Below are 19643 nucleotides of genomic sequence, written 5' to 3' on the forward strand. Positions count from 1 at the left end.
TTCTCGAAGGACGAATTTGTTAAAGGAAGGAAAGCCTATTAGATGAGAGAATTCCTGGGCCTCGATCAGGAGCGAGAGTTTAGTTAGCCTAGCCTAGCGAATCGCAGAATCCCACAACAAAGAGCAAGCGATTAAAGGTACCTCGGGAATTCCAATTTCTCTCTCCCCTGTTTCGTATTTTTTTTTTTTTTTTCTATATTATATATTTGTGATTGATAATTTTTTTTTTAATATCTGCATTATTTTTTTTATGTATACTGTTCTTAAATGATTATTTTAAAACACTCACATGCATTAGACTTTTATCTTCTTTGAGAAGATGAAAATTTTCATCCGCCTCGAAATTATCTCGACCACCAACGAATTTTGTGCCCACAAAAATAGCTTCTTTTCGTGACGCCATTCGACAAATTCACCTCGCACCTCGCGATATCCAATCGTTTTACCTGCAGATCCTCCTGCTTAACAACGCGTACTCTTCTGCCAACATCTTTTCGCACGTGGACCGGGCATCCAATTACTATTTTATGTACCTCGCGAGTTTTTCCTTCCTTCGTCGTTAAGTCTACCCTCTCCTATAATGCTCGCATTTTTGTGTCGCCCTTTTGGGAAGGCTCACAAATGACATTTTATTATACTTCGGTTGCGGGAAAAAGATTTTTGGCGGTTGCGTCGGAAAAAATCGCCGGCTGCCGATATTACGATTAATTTGCTCGTAAATTTTCACCTTGGGGTGTGTTCCTGGAAGTCTCGGGGATAATTTATATATTTCCTGGGTCGCGGATCCAGGATCCAGGTACACACCTGGCATTCTCGATGGGCTCTTACCTGAGCTCGAGCGGTACAGATTTCACACATGTGCTCCTTTTCTCTCCCGTTGTAATCTCGGAAAATTCTGAATATAATATCGAGCTTGTGACATTAATAATTAAATGCAGAATCGAATTATATGTTGCTGCGTAACGTAATTTACATGATGATTAAAGAGATTAAAGAGTACACGTCGATTATTAATTAATGACCGAGGTATTGATAAAACAAACAAATTTGTCAATAAATCTGCGAGGCGTTCGAGAAATTGCGCTTAATATTTTTTTTACGATTGAATTTCATGGTGGAAGAAAAAATTTCTTTCCTTTCGAAACTGTTCGGAAACTGTAGGGCGCGTCGTTCTTGAAAAACTTTCTCCATAACCAATTCAACCAAGGACGCGGCAGAAGACCGACGAGAGTGAATGTTCCGCAGGGATTCCTTTCCGTCATTTGCCAAACCAAGCGTGAGACGTACGATAATTGCTACGCGTGAAAATTTATCGTCGACTAAAGAAGAGAGGATTGCGAGAGAATAAGCGAGCCGAATCAATTTTCGATCGAGATCTGACATCTTGACTGTATCGATAAATGAAATCGAATCAAATTCGAACAGTGTGTTCGAATTCAAACTATGCGAATTAATTTTATTACATTCAATAAATTAACTCTCACAATTCTTTTGTTTTTTAAAAACGCTATTTTTTTCTGCAATTCGTAAGATACATACATAGCAGAATGCTTAGTCGTGGCAGAATTTTCGAAACAAACGGGAGAAAAGAAGGGAGCTGACATATATGAGTATTAGGATTCTATTTGCGAATTCAATGCGGCGTGTTAATTTTCGTAACGGGGCTGAATGCTCGGACCAAGTCAATTCTGCGGTTCCTATAAAGTCAATAGCGAGAATGTAATAATAGCGGATTCTTCCACGAGACGAGACAGTCTCTATCGAGTATTCAATGGAGCTCGCGCGCGATCAAAGGACTCTCGCGCGCCCCTCTTTTCCCGAAACAGGACCAGGGTATGGGGGGGGGGCACACGGGAGAGGCGCCGTAGATGCCCCTTGGCGCCTCCCGCTTTTCATACCGTCGATAGGCGGCCATAAGTGCATTCACCGTGCAAATCGGGTTGCCTTGAGAATGCAACAATACGCAACAGGTGAGACGGAGATCGGTACACGCATTTCGGTAACGCACGGTGCTCTATTCAAGGAAAGAATTCCGAGTGAAAATTGTGTCAATCGGACGGCCGAATTGTTGAAGAATTCAGCGAGGGGACGGACGGTAATTCGGAAATAACGAGCCGACTCGCTTTGGCACCTACAAACTTTTGACATCTCATAACGATACACGAAATGGAAATTTTAGTCACGAATAAATAATCCTCATATGATTCAGTTACTAATTTTGACGAATATAAGAGGATGTCTTATCACATTTGCAAAATAAACAGTTGAGGATATTAAGGTGCGAGGTCAATTATTGAAAATATGTCGGCTAACTCGGCCGTGTTGTTATTCCCAAAAATCGAAAACAAATTTAAAATCGTCGGAGCTCAAAGTATCTCCTTGTTTACGCGCGTTTCTCATTTCTCGTGCATACACGTCGCGGTCTTTCGACGCGATCTTTGATCCTCATTTCATTCAATGACGAAATCAGTTATTTCGAAAAACCTAATTTGTGTAGCGGCACACGGGAATTCGCTTCGCATCGTGGCGTCCCTTTGCATATTTTTGGACGCGCCGTTTTAAGTATGATAATTTATGTGGAGGCCGCCGCCGCGAGCATTCACGACCGGTGTTGTCACGCACGAATTTCGGTCTCGATTCTTCGCGCGTCTCACGGCCTGAAACACGGATGACACGAAAAGAATGGAGCGAACGCTGCGTCTAAATATGTAACTTTACGCGGTAACGCATAATCAATCGCGTTACAACAAGACACCATGGAATTCATAATCCATTAATCGAAAATCAGATCTCTGATGGCGGGAATGATGGCGTGGGCAGAATAAACTTTGGCAGGGAACGGAGAGGAAGGGGATGGGGGCAGGGGGAGATACACATTCGTATGCGTGCGGCGATCGAAAATGCCATTAGAGGAAATCGAGGGAACTCGATTCGTGGAATGCACTTTATGATAATCTGCTTGCTTCTCTCCACCCTATTATGATTAGCACGCGTCGATATCTGAAACGCAGACTGAATAGCGGTACATCAATTCGTTACGTGTTGTCTAATTATTTAAAGAGAAAATAACATTTTATATTCTTTTCTTTTCTTTACATAACAAAATTATTTTGCAACAAAAAAAGGATGTATAATTGGAGGGAAACGATCCTCTCTCAAGCAGCTTGTTTCTCGCTCGCATCAGATCGTAGTCCCGTATCAGCGATATATCGTGCAACGAATACAGGATGTGTCCACAAAGGCCAAATTAAACGGTTCCGTCGGCATTCAACCCTTTCGATCTAGCACTACCGCGACCCTCTCTCTGCGCGCGTACCAGCATTATCTGTCCATCGGAGTTCCTCCCTCTCGCCCTTTTTCGTTTCCCTCTCGAAACCACTCTCTCCCTCCGCGCTTATGTATCGGCCTCGAATCGAGATGAATAAATATAGAGTGCCGCACTTCATTAAACTATACATGGCTTTGCATCCAAGAGCAAATGTTTTCGAGTATCCCGTATACAAAACAGGTACTTTCCGTGGCCCCATTATACGAGGCATAATACGAGGCGTCATTACGCCAATTTATAATATTTACTTTCGTATTATCGTATTAATATTAAATATATAAGATTTATATTTTTTCTTTAAATACAAAAAAAAAAAATTCTTCGAAACTGCGACAAATCTGCCGCGTTCTCCGATGCGATGCTAGATCGATGAGCGCCAGCGCGATAAGTAGGTAGAGAAAGGTCTGGGGATCTCTGATCTGTCAGGCGGATTAAGCCTTGAGAAAGGCGCGTACGCGCCCGTAATAAGCAAATGCACAAAGGCACGAGTGTGCACGAGAGCGATCCTGCGAAAGAAAAAGGCCCCGTGCAGCAGGGCGAAGGTAAAGTACGGAGAGTTCCGGATGCTGCGCGTTCCTGCCTGTCCTCCGCTCATCCCCCTCGGGGCGAGGGTGTCTCCTCTTACCTGGTGTGCCGACCCACCCCCTTACACTCCCGCTCGTATGTGCCCCGATTCGGGCTTTCCTATGGGAAAGAGATCTACATTGAGTCGACGGCGAATGAATGGGAGGGGCGGCGTCCCGGGGCCTTAAGGCCCTTTTGTGCGAGAAATTCGTTCCAGCGCGGTGGCGACCCGTCGGGATACGTAAACGGGTCGTCGATGACGACCCCGGGAGCTGCGTCTCGGTCGAGTCCTACACCCACGAAACCCGCCGGCCGCCCCGCGCGGCTACCTGAGTCTTTCTCTCTCCCCCGGAAAACCTCCGGTCTTCTAAGAATCGCACGCGTACCGACCTACCTACGGTTTACCTGCGGAAGGAGAACTAGTCGGCTTTCTCACGGCAATTTCAAGGTACCCCCGCGGTGTCACCATCCTCCCCGCGTCCGTCACCCTCCACGGATACATCGCGTGGCACTTGGTACAATACAGCCCCGAAAGGTAATTATTCTCTGTAGTGAATTAATCTTCGTACTCTATTACGTAACATTAATTACTTCGAGTGCAAAATTTATACAGAAAATTGCTAAATTAAAATTTTACAAGTCTTGAAATTAAAACATGTCTACATCGCACAGACAGAATATATTTGAAAAAAAAAAAAGAAAAAAAACATATTACTTGTCTTTCACACTGCTTTTCCGCAGACTTGCAAACGATATCTATTCTTGCACGTATAAATCGTCTCGTTAATATATTTGCAATATTTTTTTTTTAGAAATACAAAGAATATAAAAATAATATAGAAAATTATTCGCGCTTTAATTATGATATCTATTATAATACTATCAACTTTGATGCGACGGAGGTATTATGCCTCTCGCGATATACGAGTTACATCGTGAAACGCGCGAATTCACTCGGAGAGGGACGTGAGGTGCGATAGCAATTATTCATCGACGAAGAAGTAGTAATCAGAACCAGTAGTGTGTGTAGTTGGCCTCTGTTCGATTCACCGGCTGTCCCGTCTTTTCTTCGTCGCCATCGCCGGTAGACATCATCGAGGCGGATAAGAAGGGGTTCTTTGCTGTCCACGGGAGGACGATGGTGGAAGTCGATGGACCGAAGGGAAGATGGGCGCAAAGGTCGCGGAAAGTGCATCGTCACGTGCCTCTATTAGAGATCCCGTGGAAAGGGACTTTTTGCTCGCGTTCCTCTTGCATAGCTACCATTCGACTCTCTCTCTCTCTCTCTCTCTCGTTCTCTCGCCTTCTCATCCTCTTCATCCGTCTTCGCTATTTCGCCTCGGCGTCTCCTCTGCTCTCTCGATACATTATATAATATTTTCAAGCAATTCGATCATCGGACGCGTCGTGACATACGCTCGAGAGAGAAAAATTTGAGAAATTCTGACAAAAAAAATTTCGTAAAAACGAGCGATGTTTGCGTGTCAGGGATAATTTATTATTCTAGTATTCAAACATAGCGATGTTAGAGGTCGTTTTGTTAAAACTGTTTTGCAAGTCAGTATCTTTAAAATTTTTTTCTTTCAAGCCATGCGTTCTTGAAACGGTTGTAATAATTTAATCATGATAGTGTGAAGAATATTAACAATGACGATCGATTGTTTAATAAAAAAAACTCGATCTTCTACAATTTTTTTTTTGTACTTTTAATGAAAAACATCTAAAACATTTTCTAGAGGTGGCCACAAAAATATTTTCGCCGCATAATTCTTCCCCTTCGCGCTTTTCACTTTCTCTGATCGCCGAGAAATTCTCATCTACTTGGATATAGAGGGAGAAGAAATATTTTTATTGAAACGATCGAAACTGACATGCGAGAATCCTCCGACTTTGCAAAATTCACCGTAGGAGGATCACGCATAAGGATCCGAAACTTTTCGCAACAAATTCTCGGAAAATTCCTCGAAAATTATCGATCGTTTTTCTTCTACATAGTATCCATATTAACATATCATATAATCATCGAGAAAAGTTGCAGTAACGCAATTTTAAATAGATTATAATTCTCGAATTCCTACGAACGATCGCGCGCTCGTTTCCGTCTCCGGGAGAGAAAGAAAGAAACACGACGCATCGATGGGAAGGATGGGAGATACGCGTCTGGGAAGGCGCGTGTAATTATGTGCGCGAGGAGATAGAGTAACCGCGTCGGGCATTCCAGCAGCCAGCCACCGGAGTCAGAATCCACCCTCGCCGGCTGGCCCGTGACTGAACTGAATAGCCGGCTAATGAACGCCGAAGCCTCCGGTCTGTCAGTCCGGCGCATCGCAACCGAGCCGCGGCCGAGAACGATCGTCGAGAATGAAAACCGACGGCGATGCCGAGCGTCGCGTTCGCCGTTCGGATAAAGAAAGTATTGCGATTCGGTTCATTCTTTCGCACGCATGATATAAGAAGCCGAAATGAAACGCGCAGTCATCGCGTATCGTTTAATCCTTTCAAAGATCAATGTTTTATTTTCTAATTTCTAATTTTCTAATTTTATAAAATCGTGTAGAAGAGATAGAAATACTTAAAGTAAAAAATTAACTTAATTTAATTTCCGTATCGATGATAGGAATGATCATTCTTTTTTTTCTTGACAGAAGCAATGCGATAGCTTCTGGGTTAAGAATCACGATGCGCTCCAGAAGATTCTTGTGTCAGAAAGCCGTTTGCTAAACGGAGCGAGCCACGCGTATATCGGTAGGTACAATTTCAATTTTGCTATCTCCCCTTAGTAGTTCCTCTCGGAACCGAAAGGAAGGGAACGATAGTCGATGGATAGAGACGGGGAAAGAGAAAGGCGATAGGAAGAGGAGAAAGAGAGAGAGAGAGAGAGAGAGAGAGAGAGAGAGAGAAAGATTCGACGTTAGATAGGCGAGAGAGTTAGGCCGGGTACCACCACCGCTCGGCTGTCACTCAAATTCTCCCTCTTGCGTCTCAACCGACTCCCCCTCCCCCTTCCCTCTCCCGGGGATCCTTTCCATCCCGTCGACGACGCCACCCTCTTTCGGTCACCCTCTCGCACGTTTCTAAGCAAGAGCCACCCCCGCGGACTCGGTAATTGAATTTCACGAGTTGGTTACCCAACTTCCCCCCTTCACCCCGACGTAACCGCCGCCGTCGCTACCTCGCCACCCTCGTCAAGGGGGGAAAACAGGCCGCGCGACACCGCGCTGGATGACGTCGCCGTCTTCGCTTCCGCGGTGCGACGGAGGTCCGTCACCCCGCTCGATGCCCGCTTAACGTCTCGTGTGGCAACATCGATTATCGCGACGAGACGATTGGCTCGCGCTAGGCCTCCCGCCTCTTCTGACATCGAATTGCCGATCCCCGTCTTCGCATTTCCGATTAATTATCAGCGAGGGTTGCGAACCGATATATCGGTAATTTAACTCTTTACCTACATAAACATGCGTTTATGTAAAAATATTACATCTTTGCTCGAGCCTTATTCGAGTAGCAAAAAAAAGTCTTTAAAAATATTATTTTAGCAGGATTTTTAATATATATAAATTATTCGCGCACTATCGTAAAATTCAATTAATCACTTGCGTCTCGTGTATCATAAAGAATTCTAAAATATATTCTTTTATCAACTATAAAGTATACAACATCAACTATATACTTTGTTAAACTTTTTCGCATTCAATACCGACAAGCATGAAGACATAATCTCTATCGCAACGGCAACCGCATCACGGACAATCGCATCAACAGAGCAGCATGTCGAACGTTCAGGAAGCCGAGGAGAGATCTACGGCATCGCCTTCCCCCCCCCCTCCCTTCTCATCATATTTAATAACCCACGCGTACACACGTCCGCACCAAGGTCCACGTACGGGCATTAAACTCCGGCGAGTGCGGAGGTTCGTTACGTACAATGCGTCGCTGATTGACCAACCAGATCCGCCCTGAAGTGGCGTACCGCTGCCTGCCGTCGCGATATCGAGTCACCCACCGTTGCTCCAATTGTCGGCGCCCGGTATCTTTCCTGCCTTCTAATGTCGTCCGACTCCTTCGCCAATTTGTCCGCCGACAATCGTTTCGATATCGCGTCGATTCCGTGCTATTGTCTCGACTAAAAAGTACGTCAAGAATGCGGAGATAATACTGCTTCATAATAATATTGCATAAGTCTAGACACACATATATATATATATATATATATATATATATATATATAATATTTAATCGTATATTATAAAATAATAAAATGTAAAAATTAGTTTTTTCATTTATATTTTTCAGTCATTAAAAATAATATTAAAATTCTTCGAGTAAAGAGTTTTTAAAGTGAAGTACAATACTAAGAATAAATTGAGAGAGAAAGGGATGCACAATTTCCAAAAATTTATCATTTTTATCGCATTCTATTATATTACATATCACAATGGCGATTATTGCTACTACTCTGTAAACTCCGTTTCAGTCGTTCAATTCATCGGCATCGTGTGCCCCGTCGAATTTGCGAAGAACGAACGCGCTGTGTGTATATGGAAGAAGAGCACTGTGGAGCGATAGGGGTATCAGAGGGGAAGAGCCGGCAATCATAAATAACGGTACACGTCACGCGGCCATAATTCGTCTTCGACCGGTCGACACCTCGAGGGCCTCCCTGCCTTCCCCCTTTTAAAATTATTATCGCTCGATGAGAGCAACGGAAAGGAGAGACCGCCCGCCCGCAAGCAGAAAATCCCGAAAAACCGACGAATCGACGAGAGAAGGAGAGTCGCAGGGATCGGCTTATAGGGTGAGTTTAGTGAAAGATCTATGGAGCACTGATCCAAGCTTCGCCAAAAATAATCATTTCACGCATGAATACTCTTTATAATATTAAAATAAACAATATAATAAATAAATTATAAAGCAACGTAAAAGAAAAATAATTTAAATAAAAATAATAACAATAATAAGTATAATAAATTATATATAATTGTATAATAAAAAAATATAAATATATACTTATAAAAGCATCTTCACAACTTCACGCGTTTATCAAGTAGTTTTAAAACTTAAAAAGAAATTTCTTTCAGCCCTCTCGCCAAACTTTTAGCCGATCCTGAGACGAGAACAGGCAGAGAGTGCGCTGAGATAAGAGAGGGAGCGAATACAAACAGCTTCCCCCCTTCGATATTCGCGCCTGTGAAAAATCAGTGCGGTTCATTAAATTCCGAGAGAATGTCGGAACGCGGACGAATCCACCTCCGCGGCATCCATCCATCCATCCATCGTGTTTCTCGGCATCCTGATAAATATTTATGAACGCGGAAAAAGAGTCTGGAGGCTGTACCGGTAGTTTCGCCTATCGTTTGACGAGGCTGACATCAACATCAATGATATAATAATATTCAAAAATTCTTTCGTCATATAATATTCTTCCTAATAAATTCTTTTTATTCATTATATTTCTACGAATATCATGTTAATTTAACATTCTTTCATTTTATAAATATAATCTTTGAGATATATTAACGGCTGGTTTGGCGAATCTGCTCGAGAAAGTACAGCTCGCACGCACTCCTCGCAAGATTAAACTCGAAAACTCTTAAGAGACGCAATTTTTCTCCGGCGACAATCGATAGCGTGACGGAGACAGCGCACCCCTCCCCCTCCCTCAAAAGAATGATTTTATCACGGTCGAAAGTCGTCGTTAGGCAGATGGCGATAAATCGGGGCTCACTGCCTGCTCCCTCCTCCCCCTATCCTCCCGGCATCTCTTCCACCCTTCCGCGAGACTTTGCAAACAAATGTGCCGGCGTCGTGCATTTAGACGTCTTTGTGACATTATCGGGCGCAGCTTCCATCCCTCGCGATTCACCCTCCCACGATCTCTAACCGTCCTTACTCACGACGTAATATCGAGCGATTTTAAGTTCGCAGCGCAATCTATATGCATGTATATAACTGTTATTATTATTAATATTAATTTATATATTAATAATAATGACAACTAAGTTGTCATTATTATAAAACACGCGAGCATAAATATATCTGAATAAATTAATATTTTCCGTTGCAATTGCAGTGTTGTTTGTAGAACCATCTAATCCTCGTACGTATCTTATATAATCATTATCTTTACGCGAAATCGTCTCTCGCTAGTTTAACAATTATACATCGGTCAATATGATCGCTCTCTTGTCGATGAACAATATATTTTTTCCCTAACGTCGAGCATATCTCACGAGGCTCTCCGTCCAAGCGTGGCGAGGAGCGTGCATAAATTTGGCTCATAGCTCGAACGACGATGCTCGAGAGAGCTCAAGTGGGCCTCTTGGTAACGGCGAGCACTTATTCGCCCGCTCGCTCGCCAATCCAAATGAATTGGATAATTTGATCAGCTCGTTGCTGGCCCTTTGTTGCCTCCTGGGAACTTTGAATGGTCCGGTCGGCCGTCTTTCTCTACGAGCCTTCCCGGCTCGTTTCTTTTCTCTCTTTCTTCTCGACTGATACCCTCCCGTTGACCCCTCGCCCCTCGTCCCTCGATCTCCTGGTCACGCGCGAATCTCTCCTTCAATTCTTCTATTCTACCTCGCCTTGATCCACTCATGTCTTGTCGCTGCAGTGATATCAGGCCATAACAGACTAAATAAAGAAAGCGCGATTTAGATTGCGCGGTAAGAAATATCGTGTTGCTCGATCTTCTCGAGAAAGATAAGCAACAAGAAAAAACATAAATTAAAAAAAAAATATATATATATATCAAGATATTTTTTACATTAAAAAATCAAAAAATATTACATCATGAAATGATCATGAAACGTATTGTCGCAACTGAAATCATGATTCTTACGTATCGATTTCTTGTAACATATTTCGTGGAATTCACATTCCGCAATGTTTTACGAATAAATATTTCTGTTCAGGTCGTTCATCGCGATTGAACGGGCCCGCGTTTCTACTTTAAAGCATATCCGAACGGCGAATACAAGAGATCTCGAGAAGGTCGACTCATTTCGCGAGGGAAAAAAAATGTGTCCCAAGAGTCTCTTGAACTACATTCGCGTGACGTGGCGCCTCACACGGGAAATGATTTTCTTGGGCGCTGTATCTCGCCCTTTCCCCCATTCTTTCCCTACCGATTTCTTAGCGGTTTCCCATCTCGACCGAAAAAAAAAAAAAAAAACATTCGAACGACAACTGCATGCACTTCTTCCGCGCTCGTTCCGGCATCTCCGACGTTTTTGTACTCTCGCGAGTCCTCCCACGTGCCCTAAAGGGATAAAATCGCGGCTAGATTTTCTCGTGAGAGACAGGCCGGAGGAATTCATTAAAGTAGTCCGTGTACTATAATGCCGTGAAAAATTATGGCTGAGAAATTAAAAAAACAAAAAAGATAACAGATGGGAAGAGAAAAATCTCACATCGGAAGGAAAGAAATTTCTTGACGATAGTTGGACGGTAAAAAAGATAATTAAAATTCTCTATGCAAACTCTATCGTTATGTCTATAGCTGTAAATCAAACATATCTCGAGATATTCGTAGTTTCACGTTCGTATATACAATCAAAGATAAATCTAATATACATATAATTAATTATAAAACAATTATTTTTTTTATATATAAATTTTTATATATATAATTATATATATTTTATATAATTATATATATATATATATATATATATATATTTTTATATATAATTTTTTATATAAAAATTATATATAAATAAACTGGAATATCGCCAATAATTATATTAATTATATCAGTCAGTGAATGCTTGAAAACGAGAATTTATTTCGAAAGAATTAATTCTAAGAAATAAAAGACCCTTCAAGAAAGATGTGTAGGCATGTTTCGCAAATATTCATCAGCGACTATCGTGTCATCAAATCACAAACTTTTGCATGAAGTGTGAAACCGTGGATAGATAGAATCTGCGAGGGATGTATTCTGCTACACGACGCTGTCCCGGCGCAGCTCGCGGCCATGCTACCTCCGTTTGACGTCCAGAGGAGATCCGCGACGCGCGGGAGGCGAGGGGGGGGGGAAGGGGGGAAGGAGGGAGGAATGATTAATTACGAGGGAGTGACGTGCAAAGGAACAGAGTGGAACCAAAAGCGACGACGAGCCGGTGCGTTCGAAAGGGTCACGTTCAACATATCTCGCGAGTTGTAGAAACTTGGCAAAATATTTTCAGGCTTTATCGCGCCTTTATCCTTCTTTTTCGGAACAATTTAATACAATTGATACAATTTAAATTTATCAACCGTCCGGCGTACAAAAAAGTACAATATCATCAGTACGGAAAAAGCGCTAATTAGCGCTTCATGTTTCTCAGGAATATCAGCTGACAATTAATTGTGACTCTTTGAAATTTAATTCACATTACACGTAGATGAGACAGATGCAATTAAGGAGACTTTTAATTTAAACGTTTGTTAATTACACGCACGACCGGAATGCCGAAATAACAAGGAATAACTCATTAGGCGGAAACGCATCCACTTTGGCGGCGGGATCAATGTCGTTTCCTGTGAAAGCTGCGAGCAGGATCAAAGCGCTTCCGCGGATCGTCAAATCCGGACGAAATGGAAAGCAGGGATCGTCTATACGAGCGCAAAAGGACAGATCTACGCTATGGGGGAAGAGAAGAGACACACAAACGGCATTTTCGAACACGGTCAAACGTATTACGTAGATCGATTGTCCGATAATGTGTTTTTGATTATCGGCCACGGCTATACAGCTTTTCTATGAAAATATCCATATTTTTTATGTCCAGTAATAACTTGTATAAAATATTCAAATATTGTCAAATATTGCATAAATATTATAAAATATTGCATAAATTATTCTTGAATTGTGATGCCTTTTTTATATTTTTGTTGTATCATGTCAACTCCTCATATAAATTTTTATATTGACTTTAAATAATGTATCCAATGTTATTCCGTTGACATGATTGCAAGTTTGACATTTCAACTACATTACGAGATATTGCAATGGAATGAAATAATCTTCAACGACACTGAATTACTCGCGCATTGACGAGAATATAATATAATATTCTCTTTTACTCGATAACTACTGACACACAGAAATGAGAGAAAGTAAAGAAAATATTGCGAAGAGAGAAAAAAGGCGAGAGATTCGTGAAGTGAACGTTCGTTCGACCTTGTACTGAATCGATTGGTGTCAGAACCAACTCTCTCGATTGGATCTCACACGGCGAGACTGACACGCACGCGTGCATCGACGAATCGCGCACAGCACACACACACACACACACACACACACACATACATACATACATACACAGAGACTATGGGGTATCAAAGTGCGCCAGAGGGAAGATCGGGACCAGGAGACGACAGGATGGATGGGCTGGAAGCGTATCAAATTATCGGTTATTAATAACACCGTCTGATCCCCCATTCGTCGTTTTACGCAGGAACAGTCGCCCACACCCGCGTCTCTCGCGAAGGTCAAAGTTCCTCACCTCGGCTCGCAATGACTCGATTAATAACGCCTCGTCGGCGATAGCGCTTAATACGTATCCGGTCTCTAGAGAACGGTCTCTGATATATATAGAACGCGTAGAAGACGTTTAACGGCGTTGCTGCAGCGAGTCACGTAAGCTCGCTTTGATTTCGCCGACAACGTGCCTTCGAAAGCGTCGGAATGTAGATACCCCGCGACCAAAAAAGGTCGACCCGTCGCCGTAATAATATCGTGGAACGAGCAGTACGATCGCTGATACGTAATCATTCATCGATACATAATCGGAATTTTATAAATTATCCGTTGCAGGTATGACGAGAAAAACGTAGACTTTAATTTTAGTTGACTTTGAAAAATGTTTCTAAGGGATAACGACCTCAAAAGAAATATGAAAATAAATGAAGAAACTGCATGCATCATCTTATTCTAAATGAAACAGGTAAATGTCACTCACTTATGTTCCAGTTCTATTCACCGGTCCGACAGAGTTTCCGCAGCTCGAGATACCTGGAAGCAACACAAAAGTCCGAGATTAGTTCCGGTTCTTAAAACAGCGGCACGAAATGAGCGATACGTAGGTAGGTAGGTAGGCAGGTAGGTAAATATCGATTAAGCGTCGTCACGACGACGCCTTTCGTCGAGGATTATGACGTTGCCGGTGCCCTATTCGCGGAAGCGAATCTACCGAGCTTCTCCTCGCCTTTCTTACGTAATCTGCCTGTTAAAATATCAATCTCAACGTTTCGCTCTTTGCACAGGGTTCCGCGCGGGGATATAAAGAGGGTCCACATGCTGCTGCCGCCGCCGATCTGCACAGGCACGCTCTCCTCTACTTCGCGTCTCTTGGACGAGGTCATCAAAGATGCAGCAGCAATCAGCGCAGCTGGTCGAGCGAACGAGCTTGAACGGAGAAGGACCGACCGGGATACTCGAGGGATACGCGTGGATTTTCTTTGAGCGTTTAAATTGATCCCCCTTCTGAAAAAAAAATTCCCCGCTGATGAACAGCCCTTTCATTTCGAGAGAAGAGAGAATCGAATGGAGGTGTCGCATTGGTTATCGCAAATCTCGGACCTACGTATACAGTGTCAAATTGAACTCGAGAAATCGGCTTATCGGTGGAGCTCTCTTTGCCTTTTTTACACTTCGCAAATGGATAGGTTTTTTTTTTTTTTTTCGCGTCACGCGGTAGTTTCGCAAATTTGCCGGAAGTTATATTGAAATCTCGAATAGCGCAGAGTTCCACGTACAAAAATAAAGTGGAAATGGTTTTCTTATTCAAATCGTGAAAATATTTTAATGACTAATTAAAATTTATATGTATAAACAAATATATAAATTAATTTAATTATATTATAATATTAATTGAAACGGAAACTGATGTTTCTCTCTATTCATTATAGCGCTAGATATTAGCTTTATTCACGACGCGCGGAATTCGTGCGATCGACTTTCCGCGCGAGAGCCCGCCACGATTTACGTGTCCCTTAATAAATCCGTCCGAGAACTCACCCACGGGGAAAGACATCAAAGTCTTTCTCGCGCTGATCGGGCAACGAGGCGTGCGACGAGGTCGTCGTTGAAATCACTACCGCGAGACTCCCTCGCGGCCGCCACCATCTTCCCCCCCGCGCGCAGAAAGAATTCAGATGGGGGGAGGGGAGGGGAGAGGGTTTGCTCGTTCCGCGTGAGCCGCAGGGGGGCGAACTCTATTAAAAATGCAATATTCTCGTTAATCCAGGCCGGTATGTGGCGCCGGCTAATTAGCGAGTGCGAAGGACGAAGAGAGGCACGCGCTTACCAACGTTGTCATGCAAATACCCCATAGTGAGCGGCTACGGGACGTCATACGCGACGCGTACATGCGCACGCACAGGTATATAGAAAGAGAGAGAGAGTGAGAGAGAGATGGGGATAAACATATGCATACATACATATATACGTGAGCAGCCGTATGTATACGCGGTCGTGGACGCGTTCATATGATCGGGGATATACGGCGGGTGGAAGAGGAGGGCGGGAGAGGAGAGGGTGAGCTATATCAATAAGCATCGAACGGCCACGGAGGACGGCAGGGAGCTGTTGATTAAGGGGTGAGTACAATGAGGAGATATCCTCGCAGAAGGGAATGCGTCTGCGATGGATCCGCATGAGGGGACTCCCACCCGTGTTCATCTCTCCTTCACCTCCTCCGTCATCTCCTCTCCGACGTCTCAAGCGTGCACGTGCGCGCGCGCGTGTTCTACGTCTCTTCCTGTGTCTCTCCTCGATCTCATCTCCGGCACAAGCAAGAGAGACGCCGATTACCGTCCATCCTAGGTCGCACAATGCTCTCGTCTCTGTCATCGTGCGACGACTGGGTCACCTTGTCGCAAGTGGGATCCCGCAATAAAGTCGGATAGCATAAAATCGGACACGTCGTTCCGGACGAGGAGGAAGTGAGGGAGGGAGGGAGGGGAAAGTTCCTCGTTGGTGTTTAAAGCGAAGTAATTACAAGTTTGCAAAGTGGGTCGGATTTAAAATAACAATAAACCAATGACGCGAGAGATTATCACGACGAGGCAAACTAATATTATAGTGAGAACGAGAGTCGTTCGACGAAACGTTTAAAAGGCTTTAATGCTTTAAATTCAACGTTTATTAAAAAAATTAAGCATTATTACTAAATTCGATTCGTAAACTCGATAGTATATTCAATAATACTCGGGGTTTCTTTATTTTTCTTTCTTAGGATTCTTTCCAAGTGGGATGATATGTACTCTTTTCACATGTACTCTTTTTCTCGCAAGCTTTTTCACGGGCATTTTAGCATGGCAACGGGCAACCACTGGGGCAGCACGAGTAAATCGTGAGCATCTCTGAAATTAATATAGAGTAATGAAAATTGGTTATCGGCCCGAAGCGGCTTGCGCGTCCTGCAGACCGAACGGTGTTACCAGCACTGGAGCGCGTAATATCGCATTGAAGATAGTGGGACGACGGGCACACGCGGGGCTCGGGTGCAAGGGAAGCGGATCGCGTTGACACAAAGCGCCCGTAATCCGTTTATCTTCTCTCCGGGCACTCTCCGCGCCCACGTGTTACGCTTCGCGTTATTCGAGAGAGCCGGCCTGCCACCCGTCCCTCCTCTTTCCTCCACCCTTCCCCCCTTCTCCTGCTCGCGCTTTTCGTTGTTCCGTGACGGAGACGACCGCGATTTCTTTTCCGCTCGAAAAATCGCCGAGAGAAAGAGAGATGATCGTATGATCGAGAGAATGCAAGAAAAAATATAATTCTTCTGTCTATCCAATATAATTTAAATACAATCGTAAAGTATTTCCTTATATCTTTTAAATTTTAACACGATGCAGCGAGAGATCTCGAAATACTTGATATATCATGATATGGATTCGCGGGCGTTAATTGTATCGCATTTACATAAATCGTACATAAGAAGAAACAAGATTCGCGTTTCGCTCTGACAAGCAGGAAAATATTATACGCCGCTGAATCGTAAGAAGAAACGCGTCGCGCTCATAAATCTGGAGGAAGAGCGTGCTCGCCGACGCGCATCATTGGCTGACAGATCTCTTCGCGGCGTCACACAGTTTCTCGATGCGCTCGCGCGTTCCCCGAGCAGTTTCCTTTAGAAAGATCCTCCACGAGCCACACCGCGAGCGACAGTACCTCCTTTGAATAATGACACTCCGGGCCCGGGCGCAGGAATGCGGGGGAGAAAAGAGGGCCCCTTTCATCGGCCGTTTCATTGGCTCCGAAGCTACACGGCCCTTCTCGCTTTCTTCTTCCGCCTCGTCGTCACCACCTCGCGGCCGTTTAAACGGCTTAACGGAATGACGAGTCGTTGTCGTCGTCGCGCTTTACGTTTTGTCTCCGTATCGTGAAACACATTTGTCTCATGCCGAGCGATTCTGAATCTCGTGTTGGACTCTTATTTCTCTCTTTCTCTCATATATAATATATATTATATACAAATTTCTCTCTCGTCTTCCTTCTGCCATCCTTCCGATCCTTTCCCTCCTTCTTCTCTTCCTCACAAACTTGCGCTTCTCTTTCGACTTCTTTTTTCATCTTGACGCGGGCTGCTGAAAGATGCGACAAAAGGGTCTCTGATATATTACGTATATTAATGCCGAGTCGCGTCAAATATCTTGTTGAAATTTCGGTTCAAAAGCGTGGAAGCGCTACGAAATAGCGCGAGCGCCGGATTTTATCGAGGGTGAAACTGCTGGGTTCAAGGGAAATCACCCTAAAACGCTCGTCGAGAATTCGCATCGTTCGCATTCATCTCTACGCGAAGAAACAACCATCCTGCTCCGCACGTTCCATTCTGTTAGTATGTCTCAAATCGTTGTTTTATCCTCTGCTAAAAAAAAACACTTCGATTCGATTTTTGCATACCGTATATATATAGCAAATTGAGCAAAAAAAAAAAAAAATAAAATAAAATAAAAATCACAATATTAAGATTTATTTAATTTCAAATACGTCAATAAGAAAACTTTGACACTGACACACACAAACAAAAAAGAGAGAGAGAGAGAGAGAGAGAGAAATATCTCCAAATCGATTAAATAATCCATTAATTGAGAAAAATAATCTGTTATATATATGACGTAGAGAAATAAAAAATATGGTCTCTGCTTTCCGGTCGGGGAACACAGGAACGGCGGCGATTAATATTTTCATCGTCGCGATAGAGGACCGGACATCCCGCCTCGCCTGTCCTTTCCGTCCGCACTTTGTTCCGCGTCTCGTAATGTTCGCGTGTACGCGCAAACGCATAAAGCGTATCCGGCTCATTAACAGCATAAAGTCGACGGAGATTAAGCAAACATGCGCAGCCGCTATCGCCTTTCTTCGCCATGCTTTTCCATCGTTATTCTCTCCCTCTCTCTTCTCGCTTGTTTCTCTCACCCCTCATCCCGCGCGTTCCAGCTTCTTCTTCCTCATCTCTGTCGATTCGCTTAACGCGCCTCTGCGAAAATGCGAGAGCGGATAATCCTCGCCGCTGCGGTCGCCACACATTGTGCGGCCCGCAACGCGCGAACACTGCATTATTTATACCCGGTCGCATAATAACGCTGCGGATGATTTTAATGCGCACACCTCTGTCCCCGGGGCTTAACAGCCTCCAGCAGTTGCGTCACGCGAGTTTTAAATAAGGATCTCTAGTTAAAGATTTTCGGGATTTTAAATTTTACATAGAATCGATGCCTCGCACGTTACAAAAAAAATATCGACGAAAACTGGATCTCGAACCAGTTTTCGTTGCAAAGATGCCGGTTAATCCAAGGAGGAAGAAGTTCCGAGAGCAGAGCTTCTCCAAAGCTGATGGTTAAGCGGAGCTAATCTCCGTCCGGTATACTCTTCCCTCCGACCGTGGGTGGTGGTATATATTTGTTTCGCGGCATAATGCAGTTACAAAGGGCCAACAATGGCGGCTGGGAAAAGGGGAACAAAGTCGGCGGCCTTTTTAAATCGGCAGGTGCTTTTTTCGAAGATCTCTCTCTTTCTCTCTCTCTCTCTATCCGCCTACTTTTTCTATCTCGCCTTTTTCGCTTGCCGCTTCTATCTCCCTTTCCTTTTCTCACAACAGGGGATTTCGCTAATAAACAAGCGCTAAGCCTCGTATAGCTGGAGAAAGCAGAATTGAGATTTTCTCTGTCATACCTGGGTTTCGGATTTTGTCCTGAAAAAGATTTAAAAAAAAAAAAAAAAAATCGGAACAAGGTTTCGGCTTCAATGTTTAAAGTTTTTATATAACTCATTTAAAATTCGCCGCACTGGAAAATTGAAACCTGGACTTCGACTCGATGTCGAAATTGACACTTTAAATATGTGTTAAAGTTGTTTACGATTGAGATTTGTTATCTCAATCGTAAACATCTTTAAGACTAAATGTATTGAAAAATAAAATTTCCGACTTTTTTTCAGATTATTTCCATAACATAGATAATGAATAAACGTGAAATCTTAAAGTTGTCGAGCGGACAAGTAATAATCCGTGACCGGTAAATCTCAGAAAAATCGCGAGAAAGAGAAGTTTATGGAGCGTAGGCCATGAACGGCGGCCGGTCCTCCTACGCATGGGATCACGCATGCGTCGGGCCTCCCTTAAAACAATACGTCGACCAATCTGGATGGTAAGGGGCTCCTGTTTCATTGGCTCCCCCCCTCGGGCTAATCTTTCTTTCGATGCATCCACCATTCTCGCCTATTCCCCGTCACAAAACTCGTCCATCTTCCCTTAACTATATATCG

At 43.5% G+C, this 19643-nt stretch overlaps 1 protein-coding gene across 9 annotated transcripts in view; it reads right to left on the reverse strand.

Annotated features, from left to right (window-relative positions):
• Window positions 1-19643, reverse strand: part of LOC126857443 (transcription factor Sox-2) — a 264526-nt gene that overhangs the window by 112869 nt on the left and 132014 nt on the right. For 6 of the 9 annotated variants that reach the window (XR_007688507.1, XR_007688506.1, XR_007688503.1 and 3 more), the window contains exon 5: window positions 13837-13889. The exons of 2 other annotated variants lie outside the window; for them this stretch is intronic. The gene's annotated coding sequence lies outside the window, so the exon portion shown is untranslated. Of the gene's footprint in view, window positions 1-9933; window positions 10523-13836; window positions 13890-19643 lie in introns of those variants that run through there. One more of the 9 variants, XR_007688508.1, reaches the window with a different exon arrangement.

The sequence above is a fragment of the Cataglyphis hispanica genome, chromosome 21, assembly GCF_021464435.1.
Source record: "Cataglyphis hispanica isolate Lineage 1 chromosome 21, ULB_Chis1_1.0, whole genome shotgun sequence".
Lineage (NCBI taxonomy): Eukaryota > Metazoa > Arthropoda > Insecta > Hymenoptera > Formicidae > Cataglyphis > Cataglyphis hispanica.